Source organism: Bubalus bubalis, chromosome 11, assembly GCF_019923935.1.
Source record: "Bubalus bubalis isolate 160015118507 breed Murrah chromosome 11, NDDB_SH_1, whole genome shotgun sequence".
NCBI lineage: Eukaryota > Metazoa > Chordata > Mammalia > Artiodactyla > Bovidae > Bubalus > Bubalus bubalis.
The window spans coordinates 72,772,677-72,796,789 of record NC_059167.1 but is presented as its reverse complement, the minus strand read 5'-3'; the positions used below and the strand labels follow the sequence as shown (position 1 = coordinate 72,796,789).

At 40.2% G+C, this 24,113-nt stretch overlaps 1 long non-coding RNA gene across 5 annotated transcripts in view; it reads left to right on the top strand.

Moving 5' to 3' along the window:
• Window positions 1-24,113, top strand: part of LOC102399988 — a 138,817-nt gene that overhangs the window by 75,859 nt on the left and 38,845 nt on the right. For 4 of the 5 annotated variants that reach the window (XR_003112400.3, XR_006542910.2, XR_003112398.3 and 1 more), the window contains exon 3: window positions 16,187-16,334. The exons of the other annotated variant lie outside the window; for it this stretch is intronic. This is a non-coding gene — a long non-coding RNA (uncharacterized LOC102399988). The remainder of the gene's footprint in view (window positions 1-16,186; window positions 16,335-24,113) is intronic. 5 annotated transcript variants of the gene reach the window in all.

Genomic DNA, 24,113 nt, shown 5'->3' with positions numbered 1-24,113 from the left:
TTTTTATAGTTAAGAACAAAAGACTTTGGAGCCAGACAGACTTAAGTTTGAATCCTAGTTCTGTTGATTATATAACTTTAGGCAAATTGCTTAACCTCTTTCATTTTCTATATAATAGAAATAATCATAACTTTCCTTGCCGTCAGTATTTCCACATAAATCTAACAGAAAACCTCCTTTGAGCTCACATTTCTATTGTGCTATAACCATACCACTTCCTTTTCTTTTATTGAAAATCTTCCTAAGGATTGTCTCAGTATTTCTACTTTCCCATCTTCATTTGACCTTACAACAGTGTGACTTCTAATCTCATGACTTCCGCCGATGCTATTTTCACCAAGGTCACTAAGGACTGCCTTCTGGCTACATCTAAAGAACACATCTCAAGTTATCTCCCAGCAAATTCAACATGGACAACCACTGTCCTTCCTGGGACATTCTCTTCCTTTGGCTTCCAGAAATGTGCCTTCTACCTCCGTTTCTTTTCCTTTTCTGTTTCCTATGGGCCTCCTCCTTCCCTGTTTGCCCCTTACAGGTATTATTGTCCCACAGAGTTCTGTTGTAGATTCTGTTTTTCTTTCTCTATAAAATCTTCTGGATATCTTAAGTATTTTCATGTCTTCAAGGACCACCTAGCACATAATGCTGATGACTCCTGAATCTTTATCCGTAGCCCACAGTTCTGAGTTTCAAATTCACATACATAACTACATCTTGATTATTTACACTTGCTTGTCCCTCAGGTATGTTCCCCAACATGTCCAAATAAAACTAATTATCTTTATGTCCACATTAGTTCCCCTATTTTGGTGATGGAATCTCCATCCAGTCAGTGGCTCAAGACAGAAATTTTGGTTACCTTCACTCCCCCATCCCCCAAATATGGGGAATACAACTAAGCAGGTCTAATCTTGAGTATCTCTTGAATCCATCTGTCTTCTTCATCTCCATGACCATTTTCTGACTCAGACCACCATCGTCTCTCATCTCCATCGCTACAACATTCTCCTTATTCATCACATTTATCAGTCTTGCTGCCATTCTCCACACTGCAGCTCAGTCACATCATTTCCCGTATTATAATCTCTCTAGAGGTTTACATTGCCGTCCAACTAACATACAGACTTTCTACAATGACTAACAAGACCCTTTGTGATGTGCGCTCCGCTCACCTCTCCAGCCTCATCTTTCCCTCCTTTTCGTGTTCTGTCCCCTACACACTTGAGGCTCCATTGAAACAGCTTCTTCCAGTTCCTCCAGTTGAGGAGGAACTGTGTATGCTTGTTATTCTCTTAGCTGGAAACTTCTCTCCAAACTCTTCCCTCGTCTATCTGTATCTCCACCTCCAGAAAGCCCTTCTTGGTCTGTGAATCTCCCGCTGGCCGTACTCCCTATGTTCTTCCCTCTGTATTTGCTCTATCATCACACTTGCTACCTTCCTTATACTCACCTGCTTGTTTACCACTATCTCCCATGACACTAACCTCTGTGAAAGCAGAGTCCCTGTCTGTCTCACAGGTATTCCCTGCACTTGGCAGAGCCTGACACATGATGAGAACACAATCCACAAATAAAGTGTCTACTAAAAGAACAAATGTATGGAAATCACACACTAGCGAGTTTAACAAGTGCCACTCTTTAACTGTAATTAATAGTAGACATTAGAATGTTTTTTAAAGTTTTGGGATCACCGTGGGTATGATCTGTTGGCTCCTATCTGTACTCAGGAGCCCTATAGCCTCACAGAGAGAACTCGGTGGTTTTCACGGTGAGAAGAGGGTGGGAGAGGGAGAACAGGATGGTGGGGCTCACTGGTCCCCACCTCGGGACCTTAACATGGCTCACACCGGAGCAGCTAGGATTTGTTTGTTTTATGCACTGGTGTGGTATATTATATCATTATATTTTCTATGGGGAAAAAGCAGGGAAAAATGAAACAATAATAAAAAGTAGCCCTGATATAAGCAAGCTATCAAAACAGGTCTTATAAAGATGGTTCTACAATTAAGTAAGGAAATGAAAATATTTGCTTTAAAAGACATAATGGAGGCAGGTATTTGGTCCTTACAGCATAGTACTAGCATTACCAAGAAAAGGGTTCAGTGCTCTTAAAAATGGTTCTGGGATGATGGGTTGTGTATCTGCTTCAGTTTATGTCTTTTCTTAAATCAATTAGGCTGACTCATACTACCAACTGACATTTATTAATAAGCTAATTAATAAGACTGTGAGACTTTTCTTTATCATTTTGTTCTTTTCTATATCTTTTCTGTGTATTTCTATTGTTTTTCCTTCTCCAGGGAATCTTCCCAACCCAGAGATTGAACCCAGGTCTCCCACATTGCGGGCAGATTCTTTACCAGCTGAGCCACAAGCTGCTGCTGCTAAGTCACTTCAGTCATGTCCGACTCTGTGCGACCCCATAGATGTGAGCCACAAGGGAAGCCCCCAAATACTGGAGTAGGTAGCCTATCCCTTCTCCAGCGGGTCTTCCCAACCCAGGAATCAAACTGGGGTCTCCTGCATTGTAGGGGATTCTTTACCAACTGAGCTATGAGGGAAGTCCCCCCCAAATATGGAACACTTCACAAATTTGCGTGTCATCCTTGCGCAGAGCCATGCTTCCCTGAAAGCTTCCATGGGGTCGCAAAGAGTTGGACATGACTGAGCAACTTTCACTTTCTATTGTTTAGATAACCGTGCCTGAATAAAATAGGACTTTTTGCGGTGTAGACAGGGAAAAACATATATAATCAGACTTAGAAATTAAACCTAGTACTAGTAATTTTCAATCCTAATCTGCTTCCTCTGCCAGTGTGTGGTTAGAGGTTTCATACCTTGCAGTTCCCAGGGGAAATTCTGCATTTCCATGTCCCCACTTTCCTAACATTAGAGATGGCAAGATGTTAGACAAAAACATTGCTATTGGAAGAGAGGCTTAGGAGATAAATCATTCATTCATTCAAAAATATTTATTGAGAGCTTGCTGTGTGACAAGCTCCTATAACATTATCTAGTGCTTGGACATATATCAATGAAAAAAAAGCCAGATAACATCCCTACTATTATAAAGCTTATATTGTGATGGGGGAGAGAGAATCAGAAAATAAGAAAACAAGTAAACAAAATAATTTTGAAAAGTGATGAATTGTATGAAGCCAGAAGAATGATCGTGTGCCATGGATTGACACCCTGGGAAGGTGGGGCTAGATTGGGTTAGATTGGGGCTGCCATAGCCAGGTGGCCTCTGAGCTGAGCTAAGTGGTGAGAAGTAAGCAGCCATATGAGGAAGGAAGAACAGAGCCTTCCAGTAGAAGAGAGCAGTGAGGGCAGATTTCCACCCCATTCCCTTCCCTGTGGGCCTCAAGAAGGCAGCACATGAGGTGCAACCTTCCTCAGGCCATTTCAGGGAGCAGGGCCAAGTGGTTTGCTGACAGGGCCCAGCACAGCCGAAGTAGAAAGGGACATCATGGGGAAATAAGTGGAGAAAGCAATAGGAGAAAAGTCATACAAATTCTTTTATAAGAAGTTTTGTGTTTTGGTAAAAGGTTTGTTTTTTCATTTTAATACTTAAAAACAAAATAATCTTAAAACTAGATATGTGTGTGTACCATGTCCTCAGTCATATCAGACTCTTTGCAAGTCCATGGACTGTAGCCCGCCAGACTCCTCCGTCCATGGGATTTCCCAGGCAGGAGTACTGAAGTGATTTGCCATTTCCTTCTGTGGGGAATCTTTCTGGCCCAGCCATTGAACCCACGTCTCCTGCGTCTCTTGCATTGCAAGATTTTTTTTTTTACCTGCTGAGCCATCAGCGAAGCTTAAAACTAGACAGAAATCCCACGCAAGAAGAAATGCTCCTAAATTGCTACAGTTCAGTTACAGTTCAGTCGCGTCTGACTCTCTGTGACCCCATGGACTGCAGCACACTAGGCCTCCCTGCTGCTGCTGCTGCTAAGTCGCTTCAGTTGTGTCCTACTCTGTGCGACCCCATAGACGGTTGCAGCCTACCAGGCTCCTCTGTCCATGGGATTTTCCAGGCAAAAGTACTGGAGTGGGGTGCCATTGCCTTCTCCGACCTAGGCCTTCTTGTCCATCACCAACTCCCAGTTTACTCATGTCCTAAATTGGTCTGGGCATTTAAGTAGAACCTGTGCTTATCCCATTTGTCCACTAGAGGGAAGCATTGCCTATCAAATGCACTGGAGGTTTAGTTCTGGAAAACCAGTTCCACAGGTACAGTTACTTTCCCATCTCTCTTTCCTGTTCCTCTTCTGTCTTTCCCCATAATCCACCTTTTAACTCCCTGCCATCCACCTATCCGAGGACACGATCTCTGTATTCTGGCTAGGCTTTTTGTTTAGAAGAGAACCTCTGACTCGTTAGGAAGAAATAAAATCTGCACATTTAACCTTTTTGGAAGTGTTTTGACCATATGCCTCACTGTGGACCCTTTCAATGGGGAGCAAGAATCTCAGGGGTCTCCCGGGACTCTGGTTGGCTCATTCTGCCCAGTTCTTCAGGATCAGGCCCATTGCTAGGGGTCATGGGAGTTTAACATTGTTAGGCTAGGGAGCAAAGAGCTTTGTTTCCTCTGTGTGGTGTTGGATTGGCTGTCAGCTGGTAGGTTGGCGGCACCGAACCTGGCCTCCATGGGCATGGGGACCATGCTCACTTCTTTCCCAGCATGCCAAACCCTAGTCATCTGCCTGCAAATTTCATGTTCCGTGTTTTAGCTTTAATTTTAAATTGGGCCTTTTATGAAAAGTGTACACAACAGTGAGTTCAGTAAGAGAAAAGTGGAGGAGAAAGAAATGGCAAATTTTTAGCTGTAGCTACATAGGCAGATTAAATGTAAGATTTTAAAATGGGGTGTAAGGATTATGTACAAATAAATTATGAGAATTTATAATATGGGTTTTGCTTCCTTCCAAAGAAGGATTCAAAGCATCATGCAGCAGAACACATTGCTGTGAACATTGGATAATTATTCATTCAGGGTGTTTTAGTGTTTTCCCTTTTTTTTTTTTTAATTGGAGGCTAATTGCTTTACAGTATTGTAGTGGTTTTTGCCATACATTGACATGAATCAGTCATGGGTACACATGTGTTCCCCATCCTGAACCCCTTCCCACCTCCCTCCCCTTAATGTTTTCCTTTTATGTGCCAGGAACCAGGGGTATACAGCCCATGGGCAGGGCTTTTACGAAGCTTTTATTGTAATTAAATAAAGATATGAATGAGTTCAAAAGTTATATAAGAATGTGTGTGTGTGTGTGTGTATGTGTGTGTGTGTTGGTGTTTCATAGCTGGACTTCATCATCTCCAATACACTTCATTTTATAGATGTAGAAATGATGGCTTGGAAATACCGTGACTGATTCAGGGTGACACAGTTTGTTCATTTGACCACTGAAATTTGCTTTAAGCAAATGGGAAAACATTCTAGGCTCAAACAGTAAAGAATTTGCCTGCAATGCAGGAGACCGGGTTCTATCTCTGGGTCAGGAAGATCCTCTGGAGGAGGGAATGGCTACCCACTGCAGTATTCTTGCCTGGAGAATCCCATGGACAGAGGAGCCTGGTAGGCTACTGTCTATGGGGTCACAAAGAGACATGGCTGAGCAACTAAGCACACACCCACCCCGTTATTTAGCTCTGAGTGCTTGAGAGAAGGGAGAGAGAATGGTTTGGAAAGGGAAATTTCTTTGGCGGGGCCACTAATTTACTGAAGAAGTGATCATATGGATACTTATATCATGGCCTTGGAGGGACATGAAACATTCTTCAAATGACTTAAAAAAAATCAAAAAATCATCAGCTCTTCATGAAGTTATGCCATACAGTGTTGAGTTGTATTTCAGTGAAGGGATTTCTGTTTTAAGCTACTACATACTCCAAAAATGTAACTTTTAAAAATCTAACCTGAAAAAAATAAAAATCTAACCTGACATAATTGAATCTAACTTGATATAGAATGAAACCAAAAGAATCTGGAGGAATATTTGATTCTTTTAAAGCTTGATATTGAGCAGCTGCTCAGCGAATATGATTAGTGAAACTCTTTCCATGAAACCAGACTCCAGCCCCTGACCAGGTTGCCTGATCCAATTGGCTGTCTTTGTTGTTTTGATAGCATGTTTCTGGGCCCAGAAGAGAAGAAGAAGAAGAAGGAAATTTGGAGAAGGAAATGGCAACCCACTCCAGTACTCTTGCCTGGAAAATCCCATGGATGGAGGAGCCTGATAGGCTACAGTCCATGGGGTCGCAAAGAGTCAGACACGACTGAGCGACTTCACTTTCCTTTCCTTTCCTTTCTGGGCCCAAGTTATATGTCTAATTGCCTCAGTATGCACTTTTTGCTTATGTAGACTTATCTTAAGAGAGAGAAATAGGAGGGGACATTCATAAAATAAAGAAACTGGGAGGAGGACTGCATGTGTTGTCTGTCATACTTTTCATTAGAACATAAATTCCTAGAGCTGGAATTCTGTCTTGGAGTTTTGGTTCTGCTGGTAGCGTGCTGTGCTCAATAAAAATCAACCCATCAATCAATAGGACAGAAAATCCTGTCTTACCAGAAATAGTACTTCCTGTTTGTCCCATAGAAAGACAGTACAGAAGCTAAGGAAAATGGCAAAAAAAAAAATCCCCCAAAATATCAAATAAAAATATAATTGAATGAAAACAAATAGATAACAGTGTTCAGGGAAAACTACCGCCCGATTCAGTTTTCCCCCTTGCCGTTGTCCTCACTCTAATGGAGATTTGTCTACATGGGTGGCATCTTGGATGCCCCATTCCCCGCCTAGAAGATGCTGTTCAGAATGGGTCAAGGTGCTCCGTCCATCTTCCTAACAGCTAACCCAGAAGCTACTCACCGCCGCTTCCAGCGGTCTTGCCAGCTGTCTGTCAGCATCACCACCAGCGAAGCAGCTCCTGAGCTCCCCTGGCCCCGCCTCACTTGGTCAGAAAACAAAACCAATTCATCTGGGGAGGGATAAATAGGAAGCTGGCAAGACAGACAGAGCACTATTGACTACAAAGAAGAAAGGGAGGGCTGGTGTGGGGAAAGCAAGTGAGACAGGCAAATTGAGAACGCTTCCTGTCACAAACCCTCTTGAGAATTGATGAAAGCTACCAAGCCTTTCTCCAGAACAAGAACATATGCATATGCATACCCAGTTTTGCATAAAATTCCATGAATCCCCACCTTCTTTAGCCACACACACACACACACACCCCTCTTGTTTTAAAAAGTTAAACTGTAGAAGTTGTTTCCAAATCTTATTAATAATGACGAAATTATGAAAAACTCTTTAATCATGGCAACTGATTTGTATTAAAGAATTTTCTTTTTCCAGTTGTAATCTTGCCTGTACAAGTGTATCTTTCAAATACACTTATTTTTAGAGGCAATTTCTAGAACTCTAAGAATGGCCAAAATGAACAATTGCAAGGGTAAAAATACTTGTTATCAGTGTTTTTCTCATGTCACATAGTACACCTTGTTTGAGTAATTTTGTTTAAAAGAAAAAAGGCTTCATTCTATTACCAAATTCTAGAGGACTAAAATTACCTAATATTTGACTATTTGGGGCTCTTTTAGGAAAACTAAAACTCACAAAAGAGAGTAAGTTTGTTATCCCCCAGTCTCATGCACCCTGTGTCCTGAATGGAGGAGGCCCGTCCTCAAGTCCAATTAAAGACATGCTGACTATACAAATTGCGGACTTGCCTGGTGGCTCAGCGGCAGAGAACCCACCTGCAATGCAGGAGATGCGGGTTCAATCCCTGGGTCGGGCAGACTCCCTGGAGAAGGACATGGCGATCCATTTCAGTATTCTTGCCTGGAGAATTTCACGAACAAGGGATCCTGGTCAGCTATAGTCCACGGGGTCACAAAGAGTTGGACACGACTTAGCGACTAAACAACCACCAGAAACTACAAATTGCACATTCTTCCTCTGTTTCACTGTAGGAACATGAGGCTCATCTTGATCTCTTCTTGAAGGCAGGTCTAGGGTCCTTGGCTTATCTTCCCCCACCGCCCCCCAAATCGTGCAGAATAGACATTTTCACTTGAGGATGGAGCACGGAGGCAGCAGTGCCTGGACTGCCGCTGCTGCTGCTGCTGCGTCGCTTCAGTCATGTCCGACTCTGTGCGACCCCATAGCTGGGAGCCCACTGGGCTTCCCTGTCCCTGGGATTCTCCAGGCAAGAACACTGGAGTGGGTTGCCATTTCCTTCTCCAATGCGTGAAAGTGAAAAGTGAAAGTGAAGTCGCTCAGTCGTGTCCGACTCTAGCGACCCCATGGACTGCAACCCACCAGGCTCCTCCGTCCATGGGATTGTCCAGGCAAGAGTACTGGAGTGGGGTGCCATTGCCTTCTCCTGCCCACAGCCGAAAACACAGAGGACATTCTATCTACCCTCATAGCGCTTGGGAGAGCAGAAGGGGCACAGGTAACAGCTGGCAAAGAGAAAATGTGGGAGGAAGTGAGGGGAAATCAATAAAACAGAGATGAAAAAGTAATGTGCTCTCCACTCCGTAAAGGAAAATCATGATGAAGGCCCAAGTTAACTCCCATAATGCTTTCAGGGATCAGAGAAATGACACTGTCAAAATAGGGCATTAGTTTTCTGAAGCCTACAGGCTGAATTTTATTTATTTAAAGTTAACTCCCATTTTAATACAAAAAAGATAGCATATGCTACATCAGAGGGAGAAAAACTTTTCCTAATGTATCTATTTCTCTTCTGAAGTGCAGGAGCTGTCTTCATATAATGGTTTGTGGTGTTTTCCCGACTGTGTTTGCTTTTCTTTGCATCAGGAAATGCACAATAAACAGACTCAAGCCTGGGTCTGCTTCTCTATGCCAAATGGCAGTCGTCTGATTTTGTGTGTGTTTTTGAATGCATTGTTAGTTTTTAACTAAGATCTATATATGTTGTGTGACTGATGTTTCAAAGCAGGAGAGAAAGAGACATGGATATGAAATCAGTCCTTGGTAAATTGTATTGAAGTGTAACTACAAGCTGTTGAGAGCATTGGGCTGGAGAGGCCTTTGAGGAATTATTCCCTTTTCTCTGGTGACCATTTCATTTCCCTTGGGAGTTCAGTCAGTGGTTGCCCGGAACTGCTCATCCTCTTCATGAGGATGGCCCAACCTGTTGGCTTTTTGGATATTGTTTCCATAACTGTGAGAGTAGATCAAAATTACCATCTTGCTGAATTACTGGTCTTCTCATTGTTCTTCATATACTTTGCTCATTTCTGAACCTAAGTGTTACTCTATGGGTTTAGAAGTCAATCTGAATGTACTAGAGCAGGTAAGAGCATGAACTTGGCAGTCTGGGTTCAACTCCTGGGTCTGCCATTTACTAGCCATGTGATAATTACTTAACATCTCCATGCCTCAGTCTCCTCATCTGAAAATGGGATGATTACCTACCTCACAGGTATGCTAGGAGGAGTAAATAAGTAATGTAAAGAAGTTGGTTAGATCAATACCCACTTACATAGTAATTCTTTATTATAGAGAGCTTCCAATGATGATGATGGTGGTTCTTATTTTTCTAATTACAGCATAGTTTGTTTCCTCTGGGAAACCAGTAACCCCTTCCTGATATTGTTCTGATATAGTTAAATAAGGTTGACCCCACCTGCTTCTGTTCTAAGGGTGGAGACATAACCCAGACCTGGGCAATCTGTGAATTCCACGTAAGGGTGGAGACATAACCCAGATCTGGGCAATCTGTGAATTCCAGCCCCCTAACTACAGAGATTGGCTCAGGGATGGGAAAATTACATAAGTTGATCCAATGAGGGTGAATCCCAGGAGTTTGTTTAGAACTATTGGAAAAGGGACACTGTCTTTTGGGTAGTTAAGAAGCAAGATGTAAGCCTTGCAGCTACTGTGTAGAGTCAGTTCATCTGAGACTGAGTCTAGTGCAGAGGAACACAAAGCCAAGAGATGGAGAGAGAAAGAGAAGCTAATTTAAATCATAGGACCCCCAAGTTTGCAGCCATGCTGGGAATCCCCGAACCACTCCTGCGTAAATCAGTCTGTGTTGGGCTTCACTAACTCTCACTGACTCCTCATATGCCCTCTACCTTGTTCAAACTCAACCCATCCTTTGACATGGTGCCTTCTGGAAGTCTCTGAGTTTCCATGGCACTTACTGTCTGTGCCATCAATTTAGTACTCATTACCCAATTAGAAAGTTTACTTTGGTGGATGTATTTACTGTATCTCTCCAATTCTATGATTTGCTTCCATTGTTACTCTTTGGTGATTTCCATAGCGACTAGCACATCTGCTATTTCACATTTGCCAGATACTTATTGCTTTAATTCCTTTTATCCACTTAGGCCTATCAAAGGTGAACACATAGAAATACATGAAGTAAACCCTAACAACAGTACAGGGTTGTTATGTAGGAAAATTTTGAGAGAGGAGCCCAGCCCCCTGTCACCTGTGATAAGCAGCAGCAATAGAATGTGGCCTTGTTTATAATTGTCCCACCACACTGTAAGCTTCATAAGAGCAAAGACTGGCTTTATTCTTAAATTAATTTTTGTTGAAGTATAGTTGCTTTGTGTTCGTTTCTGCTGTACAGCGAGTGAATCAGCTATACATATACATAATAGTAGTGGTAATCCCTCAGTCACGTCCTACTCTTTGCAACCCCACGGGCTGTAGCCCGCCAGGCTCCTCTGTCCATGGGATTCTCCAGGCAAGAATACTGGAGTGGGTTGTCATTCCCTTCTCTAGAGGATCTTCCCCACCCAGGGATCGAACCCAGGTCTCCTGCATTGCAGACAGGTTCTTTACAGTCTGAGCTACCGGGAAGTCCTCGATATGTATACATACATCCCCTCTTTTTCAGACTTCCTTCTCATTTAGTCACCACAGAGCACTGAATAGAGCTCCCTGTGCCCTCCTCCAAGCAGTGCTTTGTGTTTCTAGTGCCTTGCACGGTCCATGATGCATTCTAGGTGCTCCATAAATACTTGTTGAATGAATGCTGATTTACAGTGCAGAGAACTCTCAGAGCTATTGCCCAGCCCTTACCAACATGTAAGGGAAATAGAGTAAGAAAGAAACTGCTGGTTCTATGTAGCCAGCACCTTCCTCCCATTATTCTAAGCCCCTTCTACAATCACTTTATTTCTTTAAATCATAGGAATAAATAAAGCCATTCCTTAGGATGACAGATGAGGTGTAATGACAATAGCATGTTTGGAATTTCTAAGTCTGTGAAAAGACCAGTATGAATTCCAGACCGAACAAAGAAAAGCTCACCATCATTAGGATAAGTGAGTGAAAGGTATGAAAGCTGAATCACAGATTTAGAAAAAGGCACTGCATTGGAATGCTCAACACATACACAAAGAATTCTGGGTTTTGAGATCTTGCTTATTTTCTTAGGTAACATTATGTGGCATTAGTTCCATAATAGCTCTATGTTTCATAAATTGAATAAAATATAAACCACTCTTCCTTTGAATTTGTTGATCCTTCCCCACAGAAAGTATTCATAAAATACTCATCTCCTTTTGCAACTCAGTATTTTCCATTCACTTGTTATCATCCTAAAATTATTTTTATTATATCAGTGCTCTTCACACAAAAAAATTCATTTGCTCCAACAATGTAGAATCCAAGCTAAACCAGATAGCCAAGACCTTCAGTAATTTGACCCCAACCCACCTTTCTGTGTGTAAACTTTTCCCTATTCCTCCATCCAAGCCTCTGTTCCATTCACCTTTGTCTCTTTCCTCTCCTTGCTTCTCACTTTTATACTTATTAATCTTTCTCTGTCTATTCCAGCATGTGGTTTTATTTTAAGCAGAATCCTTTAACCACTCCAATGAAGATGAACTTTCCTTCCTCGGTTCTTAGAGTATTTATGGTCACTTCTTCCTCTTATCGTCTGAGATTTTTATCATTTCATGTGAGTTTGTCTTCTGTTATTTACTTTGAATCCTTTAACAGCAGAGATCAGACCTTGGACTCCTTTACATTGTGCTTTACATATAATCTGGATTATTTCCATAGTTATTGTAATAACTCAGGTGATATCCTTTCACTATTCATGCTTGGGGAGGTTTTATCCTTTTTCAGTTAGTAGGAGGTAGCAGAGGATGAGATGGTTAGATAGCATCACCTACTCAATGGACATGAATTTGAGCAAACTCTGGGATATAGTGAAGGACAGAGGAGCATGGTGTGCTACAGTCCATGGGGTCACAAAAGAGTCAGAGATGACTTAGTGACTGAACAGCAAGAACAACAAAAAGTGCCAATTGCCATAAAATTCTCAAATTTATTAATATCCCTCATGACCAAAATTAATCAGAATTGCTTTCCAAATTATATTTTTACGAAGAACTTAATCTTTCTCTACCAAGTACTTTATGATTCAATGAAAAAAAAAATTCACCAGGTATCCAGTAGAAAATGGGGATTGGGATGTGCATAAACTAATGAACGGCTATCAAAATATGAAAGGATGAGTATCTTCACTCAAAGAAGTTCGAATTAAAGTCAAATTCCATCTTTCACTTCTGAGACTGATAAAGGTTAAAAAAACTAAAATCGCCAATGAATGATATGGACAAAGGTGTAGAGAAATAAGAATTTACGTATACTGTCCAGAGTAGAAATTTGGTATAGCCTCTTTGGAGGGCTATTTAGGAATACACATGAACATTTAAAATTGCCCCAACCTTAGAGTGAAGAAGTTCACTTTTCGCATTCTCCTTACATATATAATCATATAAATGCATAAACATATCTATGTGTTCACAGATGTTCATTGTGGTATTATGTATAATACCCAGTGCACTTCAGTGGTGGATTAACTCACCGTTGAGTGCCGAGCTGTGGCAGGGCTGGGACTTGAATCCAGGCAAACTGGCTCCATGCTTATAAAGGAAGGGCTTTATTACTGCCAACTGAACTTATTTAGGGCCCTTCTCTTAGGAGCTCAACATCCTCTGTAGACATTGTCTGTTTTTTTTGGCCAGGAGGAAGAGTAGTTAGGAGTAAGTCATAAATATTACTACAGTCATTAAACAAGTCAGCAATAGAGATGAGACTAGAATTCCTATCTTCTTGACTCAACCCATAAAACACTCTGCCATTTCTCATCTCAGTTTTGAGTTGACACACATTTATTTAACTCTGTGACATGTCTGCCAAAAAAAAATGTTCTAATGAATCTTTCAGGGTGTTCTGATAGCTGCTCTGTTTTGAAGTGTATCTGATGAATGATTTATATATTAGATTTATTAAAAACACGTCCATTACTTTGAGGCCTTGGGTGGATATTTAAAGGAAGAATATGGCATATTCAACCCAGCAGTTATGATTTCCCATAAGTAGCTAAGGGATGGCCCACCAGGGGATGTCAGATTAAAAAGACATCTGAGAAGGTGAGTGGATTTGGCCTCTCTAACTCAAGATGCAGAAACAGAACCACCACAGAAAGTAGTCTTGCCTCCATTCCCTATGGCTTAAAACTTCTTATTTCTTTTGCAAAGGCAAGCAACTGATTCTACTCCTGCTTGGTTTGGCTTAACAAGCTCCCATTGCATTTGGACAAAATGCAATTCTAACAGTAGGATGTAAACACCAAAAGTCAGTGTGCCTAATGAATTTAGAAAGAAAAATGATCAAAAGTATAAAGATCTCTCAAAAGAAACACTGGTACACAGATTCATAATTCCTTCTAGGAAGTCAGCTACAGAAGGGGCACTAGAGGACAGAACATAAATGTTCAATTCATTCTCCCTGTCTCTGTTTTTTAATTAAATTTTAGGACATGACAAAAATATTCTAGGGTTTGGGAGAGAAAAAGGTAAAAGGGTTGTTAAGAACACAAGATTTTAAGATTCATCTAAGAAAGCTAGGCTAATATATCAACCTGGATTAGTCTGCCAAAAATATGAAAATACAAAAACATCATAAATTAGTCAGTTGTCCATGGCTATAATCTGTTTGCCTGATGCCAGATGTACGTATGATAGGAAAAACAGTTGGCTTTAGAACAGCTGGAAAATGTTAAGCACTTATATAAGATAACACATTTTTTAAAAAGTATCAAATGGATTGGTATCTTATTAGGGTATGCAGTTTAACAGAAGTGGCTATGATTTAACTCGGACCAATGGTAAATTTTTCCATTTTAGCATTTCAGTGTTCATTTAGGGAACTATAATACCATGTAGTACAAACCCTTTATTAAATCAGTGCCTTCATTATCTGAAATGAAAGTTTTATTCAATCACTGTATTTTGATAGACTAGACTATTGCACCTGAGTAGGAGATAATGGATTGAAGAGAGTGTCCTTGAAGGAGAGGAGCTCAGACCTCCTCTCTTGCACATTCTCAGGAGACAGTTTCCGATGCTATCAAGACTTCAGAAGGCTTGCAGGGACTGCGAGCCAGCCCCATGTGCTATAACAAATCAGTGCATGAACCAGCTAACCATGTAACTGGAGAGAGGAAAGAATGAAATCATTTCTGCTCAAAATCTGTCGATGTCATCTTTTAATCTATTTAGGGTGATCAGCTCAGCTGGCTTTATGGCAACCCAGCCATGTGTACGGTAAGGACTCACTAGAAGCCGCCATCAAAGTTAGTAAATCTGTTTCTGCTCTCTGCAGGCTCTACTTGCTTAGCCTAATCCTTCCATCTCTGTGCTGCCCAGCAATTAGAGAAAGAGCAGGAAGAATTCTGAGTGATGAGAGAGAGGATGAAACAAACGAGGCAGACATGCACGTACACAACACTGATCTGGAAAAAAAATTACTAATAGGTATTTTCACAGCCTGATATACACAAGCCTTTTTTAAAGGCTCCTTTAAAAAATGCTTACGTTCCCATAACTGCCTATAACTTTATGCTGATAGTCTTCTAACACAACTTTGTATTTTGGATGCTCTGATAGCCATCCGCATAGACTAATTTTTTTTAAATTGGAAGTATACTTGATTTATAGTGGTATATTGGTTTCAGGTATATAGCACAGTGATTCAGTTACACATGTATATATGTGTTGTTTTTCAGATTTTTTCCATTATAAGTTATTAAAAGGTATTGATTATAGTTTCCTGTGCTATACAGTAGGTCCTTGTTGTTTATCTATTTTATGTATAGTAGTGTGTATCTGTTAATCCCGGACTCCTAATTTATCCCTCCATCCCCTCTTCTCTTTTGGTAACTATAAGTTTATTTTCTGTGTGAGTAAGTCTCTTTTTGTTTTGTAAATAAGTTCATTTGTATCATTTTTTGGATTCTACATATAAATGATTTCATATACTTGTCTTTTCTGTCTGACTTAGTATAACAATCTCTCAGTCCATCCATGTTCTTGTAAATGGCAATATTTCCCTTTTTTTTATGGCAGAGTAATACCCTATTGTATACATCTACCACATTTCTTGATCCATTCATCTGTTGATGGTCATTTAACTTACATGTCTTGGCTACTGTAAATTGTGCTGCTATGAATATTGGCATGCATGTATCTTTTCTAAATAGATATCTGGATATAGGCCTTGGAGTGAGATTGCAGGATCATATGGTAACTGTTTTTAGTGTTTTTTAAGGAACCTCCATTCTGTTTTCCATAGTGACAGTACCAATTTACATTCCCATCAACAGTGTAGGAGGGTTCCCTTTTCTCCATGCCCTCTCCAGCATTTATTGTTTGTAGACTTTTTGGTGATGGCCATTCTGACTCCAGTGAGGTGATGCCTCACACTATATTTGGATGCATACATTGCTACAAAGATCTCTAGGAAATGCTCTTCAGCGGTAGATCTGGGAAAGTATGAAAAAATACTCACCAATATAACGTGTGTTAAAAGATGGTTCTGCTGCTTTCTGAATATTTACTAGCTATTTCCATTTATTTACACACATAAATTGCATCACCATACTGATGTAAACTGTTAAAAGCTTGATGTAATCTATTAAAAGCCTGAGGAAGTGAAAGGGAGAGAGAAGAATATAGTGGCTTGGTAAGGGTAGCATCAGCAGTCCCTCACCCCCAAAACAATCCTTCCCACAGGGATGATTTCAAATTTTCCCACGCAGAAAAGGAAAAGAATTCTTGATTGGAGAGGAGTTACCGTGTCTTGAACATCTGTATTGTTTCCTCACTTTGCAGCACTTCAGTGAAAAGAGCACAGGGGATAGTGATTCCCCCTCTGAAGTAAGGAGGCCCAACATCAGGCCAGCTCCAAATTGAGGTCATGGTTAGTTTCATCCACTGCAGTTTTCCACTTGAAGCTCAAATGCAGTGCATTGGATCGCAGGTAATTGCTTTTTCTGGGCACAGTGTGAGAATGATTTATGAGAGAGGAGACGGAAATAGGTGAGCCCTCTAACATAGTGTCTTCATACTGCCTGAGAGTCCCCCTGCTTACCCCTGACGAATGTGGAAACAGGAAAGTTCGCAGAATTCTAAAGAGGCTTTAGTCAATGCTCCTCATTTTGGCCTGGAATTAGGACCCTTTGAAAAGTTAGCACTTTTTTTTTACATGAAAGAATCCCTTCATGTCAATGGGTGTTTCATAGGTCCCAGGGTCAGAATGTAGGCTGATACACTAGGTAGTAAGCACCAGTCATCCTTCTTAACTAGGCCAGCATTTGTCCACTTGAAATGGCTAATATATGTACCTTTAGATTCCTTTCTCAAGCTTTTAGTGACTGCAACCTCCCCAAAATATATTTGTTTCCTGTTTTCTCTGTGCTAAAAAAGGGGGTTGTTTTTCTGTTTCCTTATATTGACGTGAGGGCTTGGCGTTTGATAATTTAAACTCTGTAAGAAACCTTGGAATTTGGAACCATTGTCTTTATTCACTCATTAAGGAATAAAGTCCCTTTCCAAAATAAATAGACTTGAGGTCTAGACTGTGGGAGCCGGAAGGAGTAGAGTTAGGCACAGAAACGCTGTGTTTTTGACGAGACTAATGGTGAAAATAGTGCAGAGGTACAGAGAGGCTGCAGCTGTTGCTTGTAAGGATGAATGAGGTAGTGGATACTCTTAGGGCCTGAATTGTGTTTGCCCAGAATCCATATGTCGAAGCCCTAACCTCCAGTACTTTATGTTACTGGATTTGGAGACAAGACCTTGAAAGAGGCTCTGCATTTTGACCCTTAGCAAATGTCAGCATGATAAAGAAGATACTGAAAGAACTAGGGGAGCTTGGGGAAAAGGCAGTTACTTGTGCTTGTTGGGTGTGGTGAGTGGAGGTGGGAGAGAGGAGAGGTGCAGAGTTCTCATAAAAAGAGAGTGGCATTTTGTGAAGCAGATGACACGGGGGCAGAGGTGGAACGGTACCAGGGGCACTCAGACATGAAGGTATACCATGGCGCTGGGAAAAAGCACCCAGTGTGATAGAGGGCAGAAAACACAGGGGAGAATTCTGGGAAGTAAGACCTGAAAAACAGGTCAGCACAGCTTCTGGAGGGCCTTGCATGAAGGGTTTTGGATACTGTCATGTAGACAATAATGAAGGAAAATATATGGTTTTTTAATATCTCAAAAGTTCTTTAGTTTCTGCTGCCCTATGTTTTTCTCACTTTCATTGCATATCTTTAGTCAGACTTCCTTCTCTCCCAGTCCATCAGCCAAACTGCTCCTTAAAAAACATCTTTTATAGAGGCTTAGTGATTTTCCATGGACACCCACCCTTGAAAGGTAATGGATGGCCTTGATGTCCTAGACCCTGTGTAAGTTTTGTCACCAATTTGATGGATTCTGTAGGGCATGTCATTTTTGCAATTTGTTAAGAACTGACAACAATTGTCACAGAGAGCAACCAAAGTATGTTGGGTTTCAAAGAAAACACTGACTAGGTGAGCAAAATGTGATTAAAAGTTAATATATACCCCATCCTCTGGCCTGGGTGTATTCTTTCTCTCTCTCTCTTTGTATCTGAACTAAAATAACATCTATCAATCCTGGAACATGGCCAAACAGTTAAAGTTATGAGATTAATTGGAAATGCATGCCATTTCTTGGAGAAGATTCAGGAAGAATTTTTATCGATTCATGTTTATATATTACAGGCAAAAATGAAAGTTACATTCACTCTTTATTCAAAATAAACCTCACCACTTACATGCAAATAGCTATACAATACCTTTTGACTATGGTGAAGTGAAGTGAAGTGGCTCAGTCGTGTCCAACTCTTTGCGACCCTGTGGACTGTAGCCCACCAGGTTCCTCCCTCCATGGGATTCTCCAGGCAAGAGTACTGGAGTGGGTTGCCATTTCCTTCTCCAGGGGATCTTCCCGACCCAGGGATCGAACCCAGGTCTCCCGCATTGGAGGCAGACGCTTTAACCTCTGAGCCACCAGGGAAGCCTTGACTATGGTAGGGAAGCTAAAGGACACTGCAGAATACATATCTAAACAATTAGGTGATGAGATGGACAAAGCAATGGCAACCCACTCCAGTGTTCTTGCTTGGAGAATCCCAGGGATGGGGGAGCCTGGTGGCTGCCGTCTGTGGTGGTCACACAGAGTCGGACACGACTGAAGTGACTTAGCATAGCCTAGCATGGCATAGGTGATGGGAGAATGTGCTGAATGTCTAAAAAGACAGAAATAGTCTTTTATCACCACATTTTCTGCTCCTGTGTCCTACTTGTAAATTAACAGTAAAGGTACATGTCTCTCTAGCAGTCTCTTCAGCACACCAATAAAAAAGCTTTCATTTTGACCGAGAGTTAGTTTTTGTGTTCTTAGGATTTACTCTTCTAATAAATTTTTTAAATACGTTATATAATTATAATTATATAAAGGCCATTCTTGCAGAAGCAGTATAAATGAAGTGATTAAGAACAAGAGCTCTGGAGTCAGATCCGCCTGGTTAGTGTCCTGGTTCTTCAGTTTGTGGTGAACACGTCCTAGTCATTTTTATCTCTGCACCATAGAGGATCACTGTGAGTGTGAAATGAAATAGTGCAGGTAAAATGCATGCTTAGCACAATAGTGGGTGAAACTAATCAGCTGCTATATAGAAAAGAACATTCTCTGCTAAATACTGGACCTCAAAAGTGAGCTGATAGGGAGACCATATAGAATGCCAAACACAACTGTCATGTACACCTACAGCCTTTCTGGTCAGTGGACAAGAAATGATAATGATGAGGTAACTGGTAAACCATACTACCAGAAAAAAATCAACCAGTGACTCAGAAGAGGCTGACTTTACACGACTCCAGCAGGAAGCTAAAAGTTCAGAGAGTTTGTGTTGCTAGGGAACATTTTTGAAATCTTGAAGGGAAACACATGTTTACATCTAGGTAGAAAGTCATTTGGGGGCTTATTGTTTAACAAAAGGCCTATGAATTGCAGTATTAAAATCCTTAGGACAGCTGTGCCTCCGTGACACAGAGATTTCAGAACGGTGATGAGAACAGTTAGTGTGCAGAGCCTGCTCCTAAGCAAGCTAAGTGCTTGCCGGCAAGCCACGTGGACCACTTCTCCTCAGGGTAAATGCGCCACGGGTACCGGGACCAGTGCAGGTGCCATCTTGTTCATCTCTACCTCTAACAGGGCCTGGAACACTAAAATGCAAACACAGAAAATGGTGAGTTTTCACTACTGACCTTGCACGGAGCAGATGCACAATTGATAGCTGTTGAATGCAGCATTTATCTACCATTTATCTGCCGCTGCAAAGTCAGTTTCTTTGGAGGTGGGACAAGGATAAAGACTCTTGTATTTTGTGGGCCTGACACTCAGCACCCACTGTGTCTGGTTCTGTGGTATGTTTTCCCTGAGGAGTTCTCCATTATCACACCAAGTGGAACCAATGTTAAAATATTTACCAGGTCTCCAACTCGTCTCCTTTTTCATCTTAATAGAAATTCTACCTGTAACATGATTGAAATGAAAATGTCTTCCCCTAGATCTGAAAATGATGTTCAGGTTAAGGTTATTTAAAATTAGAAAGGAATGCAATTCAAAAGAAATATTCAAGAAAAAATATGATGATGATAAAACCAGCAACATCAGAAGGCATTTGCTATTAATTTGGTGATGTTAATCATAGAAGTGAGGCATGAGATATTATGTAATTTTCTTCCAATCACATATTTATAATAAGTATATGTTTTCATTAGTAAATAATAAAAGCATGAGAAGAAAACCAAAATCTTTTCTACTATCATCCAACTTTTTAGTACAATAAAAATTTCTCACATGGCAGAATTTTCTCTCTAAACTGAGAAATTCTCTTGTAACTAAAACTGTCATGAAGTTGCCACATTAGACTAATGACCTTTAGTTATAATTGGAATAATTGAATTTTAAATTGTCAAGAAAACGGAACTGAAATTCATAAAATTTGCCAAGAGAATAGCTCTTTGATATGCATTTGACAATCTGAAAAATATGACAGCTTAAAAAAAGTGAATCTGCTATTGCATTATCCAAGGGCAAAGCAAGCACTTGAATATTCTTTTTAAAAGCATTTCCCCCTCATGATCTCAAGATTAAAAAATTGCTCAGCCACTTTTGTTGAATTTGCAGTACACTTGCTTTAAGTCTTCTTTTGGAGAAACATTTTATCAGTTAAAATTTTTACATGAATCCCATACCCATTGTAAGAATCATTTATAGCTAACTTATTGTAATCACATTTAATGATATATTTACAATGATGCCCAATCTCCAGTCAGAGTATGGAAGAAATAAGCAATTATTCAACTGGGTAAAAATTATAATGCGTAGGAATGAAGTGTTTTAAATTTCTGCGGATTAAAAAGACTATCCATTCTTGAATTTATTCCACATTGAAAACTGTTGACACTTGAGGTGAGTATTGACAGAAGTAAGGCTGATCAATATTGAACCTTAAGGGTCAAAGGACTTCATGTTTGGTGTAATAAGCAACTTAGTTTAAGTATTACAGTATTTCAGTAAAGTAACAATTATTAAGGGTCAGGCAGGGTTTCTATTATAAACTCTAATTCAGGGAGGCTTGGGATGTGTTGTTTCAGAGTCTCTTAAAGGTATATAATAGTATGATTGAAGCAAGATGATAGTTTGGAAATAAACAAAGAGAAAGTGAGTCATTATAGTCAACGTTGAAGAATTAAATTATTTCCATCCTTCAGATTTAAAACCCATCTTTTCTTACCATCTCCATGGACTTTTTATGAGATCTTTAAACCCAGGAAGCTTTAGATGAGAGGTAAATCTCTTTTGAGTTTTTAAGTGGCTTGAAATCTTTACTTTTGAAAATTATCTAGCACATTCAAGTAGGCTGTAAATTATAAGTACAACCAAAGGGAGCTCTGTATCTGTTCAGCCAGATATGGTTCAATGAAATCTCAGAAACACCCTCTACACTTTCCACTTAGTTGTGTGTAGAACATTAGTAACACGTGGAAATCATTATTTTTTACTCAAACGTACTTGATTTGTTGGCCTACTGAATTGCTTAAGGTTTGGTTTTTCAGCAAATCTGTTTATATAACTAAGAAATAGTGTCTTAATTATTTACACTAAAATTTGTGCTGAACACATTGTGACTTAAACTTGGAAAAAGCAAACAATAAAATAAATATAATATATACCAATTCCTTTATAATAATAAAATAATACCAAAATAAATGATTACATAGAAGTGTATATTGCTTGGCCTAAATTTAACAACATGATTTAAAAAAATAATAATTAGGGAATAAATTAACATGAAATAGTTTAAATTAACATGGCAAAGTTTATGATTATGGAATTTGGGTTTGAAAGAAAGGCTGGCTTATCTGAACAGAGAGGCTAAAGTACTAACTCTAGTACTTTCTACCTATACTGAGCTCCATATAAGCACAATTTCTGAATCCTCAAGTACTTCCTAGGCAGACACTAAGTAGTCTGCCCCTTTGTGACCTTTTTTCTAGAATTCAGAATGTATAGATACCTTCAAACAACAGAAGTGGGCATTGATCAGTCAAGGAAGAAGCCATGCGCTTTCAGTTTCCATTACATTAAACAAAATCCTCATTAGTGCTTGGCATCTTCCCAAGCAGACACAATCTAGGTGTCCACTGAGGCCTCACTGTGCAGTTAAGAAGTTTAAAAAGACTTTCTAGACATCAACTAGGGACAATTAAGGAATGGATAAAATGACTCCAAGGTAAGAAGGCTGGAATTACTGGAAATGAACACACATAGAATTCCAACTGTAAACTAGCCAAACTATCTCTATATTTATAAAGGTCAGATTACACGTATAAGGAAAGAAGGACTAAGGAGCCTTCTGCTTACTTCATCATCATTACTCTCCTTTAAGAAACCACGGTATGCTTTACTATGGTAGTATCCAGTCATATTTTAATATTGTTTTATATTGTTAATATTGTTTTAATATTGTTATATAGTTTTAACAAAACCACATCTAGATATATGGTAGCAAAAATAATCTGATGGAAACCTGTCATCACAACATAATTATTCCTATCTTTACTCAATAAGAGAACTAAGTGCTAGTATTACTAAGAGGTCATAATAGTGTAAGTTTGCTCTGAAATCCCTATCCATTAAAACTATGGAAAGTTTTATTGCCAAACAGCCATTCCCAGATCCAAAATAGCTCCTAGAAAATTCTAGAGAGCAACTACTTGCATGCAGGTCAGACTTACAAAAGAATTCCCCCAAGTGTTTTCTTCCCTTCCTCTCTTTCTCCCATCTATCCATCCATCCTTTCATACCACAAGCATTTGTTAAGTACTTGGCTCAGACGGTAAAGTGTCTACCTGCAGTGCGGGAGACCCAGGTTTGATCCCTGGGTTGGGAAGATCCCCTGGAGAAGGAAATGGCAACCCACTCCAATACTCTTGCCTGGAAAATTCCATGGACTGAGGAGCCTGGTGGGCTACAGTCCATGGGATCGCAAAGAGTCAGACACAACTGAGCAACTTCACTTTCTCTTTCACTTTCATCTGCCAGGCACTGTGCCAAGTGCAGGGGCTGCAATAGTGAGTAAGACAGACAAGGCTTTAGGTGGACATGAAGTCACGGGCTAACACATAAGGCAAAAGGTTTTATATGATCTCTGTTACTTTCAGTATTAAAATAACCTTATTTGATAAATCTTCAGGGAAGACCAGTACTTCAAAATTCATTCACGTTACCTGTCCCTCATCTTCTTTAGGGGAATAGGAAGAAAAGCTTTTTATGGCAAAATTTCTCTTAAAGAGACATTTGTCTTTCTACTTTGACTGACACAGTCTAATCTACCAGACAACTGTGGGAGCAAATGTTAAATATAAACTTTTCTCAAAAGGATGCTGTGTTATTTAGCCATGAGGAATATATGAAAGAACACGCAAAAGGAGAGAACATATGCTTCACATGGACCGTGCAAACCTCCTTGAGTTTGCCACAATATACTCCCCGCTTTTTAACTCAAAGATACCGTTCTATCAGTACTTAACACAGATCTTTAAATCCCCGAGCTGATAATGCTTCCCAGCTACAGCTGGATGTATCTGACAAGCAGCATGTAGTAGGAAACCCCACAGGGGATAAGGTCCCTAACAGTCAACTAAGAGTTCAGATCCCCTAAGAGGTGCCCCTGGTGTGCAGAGCACTTAACCCTTCGACCAGTACCAACATGACTATTCACAAATTATTGATGTCCCTAAATCCCTGGCAGATTGCAGACAGTTCTTATATGCACTGAAGCCCAAGCATATGGCCACTAATGGGATGGATTTAAAAAAAACACATATACACATTCATTCTTTGCCACATGAATATAGAGCCACTGAAATGCTAGAAGGTGATTGAACTGGATGGAACAGTGTTAAATACATGCTTAGTCTCATGTTATGGATCATTCCCATTGACATCTATCTGCTTCCTTGGTACAGTTTAATTAAAGCTGTCTGGAACAAGTCTGCTTTCTAAATGATCGCTGAGCAATGAAAAGGTGAAACAGGAGGAGGCTTGAGGCCTTTGTGTGTGTGTGTGTGTGTGTAAAGCATTCAAATGACTGTCTCTGGCTAAGAATAGCAGCAGGGAAGAAATTCGTTTCCAGAATTAGCTAGCCATTAGGCTTTTCTGTAAGAAA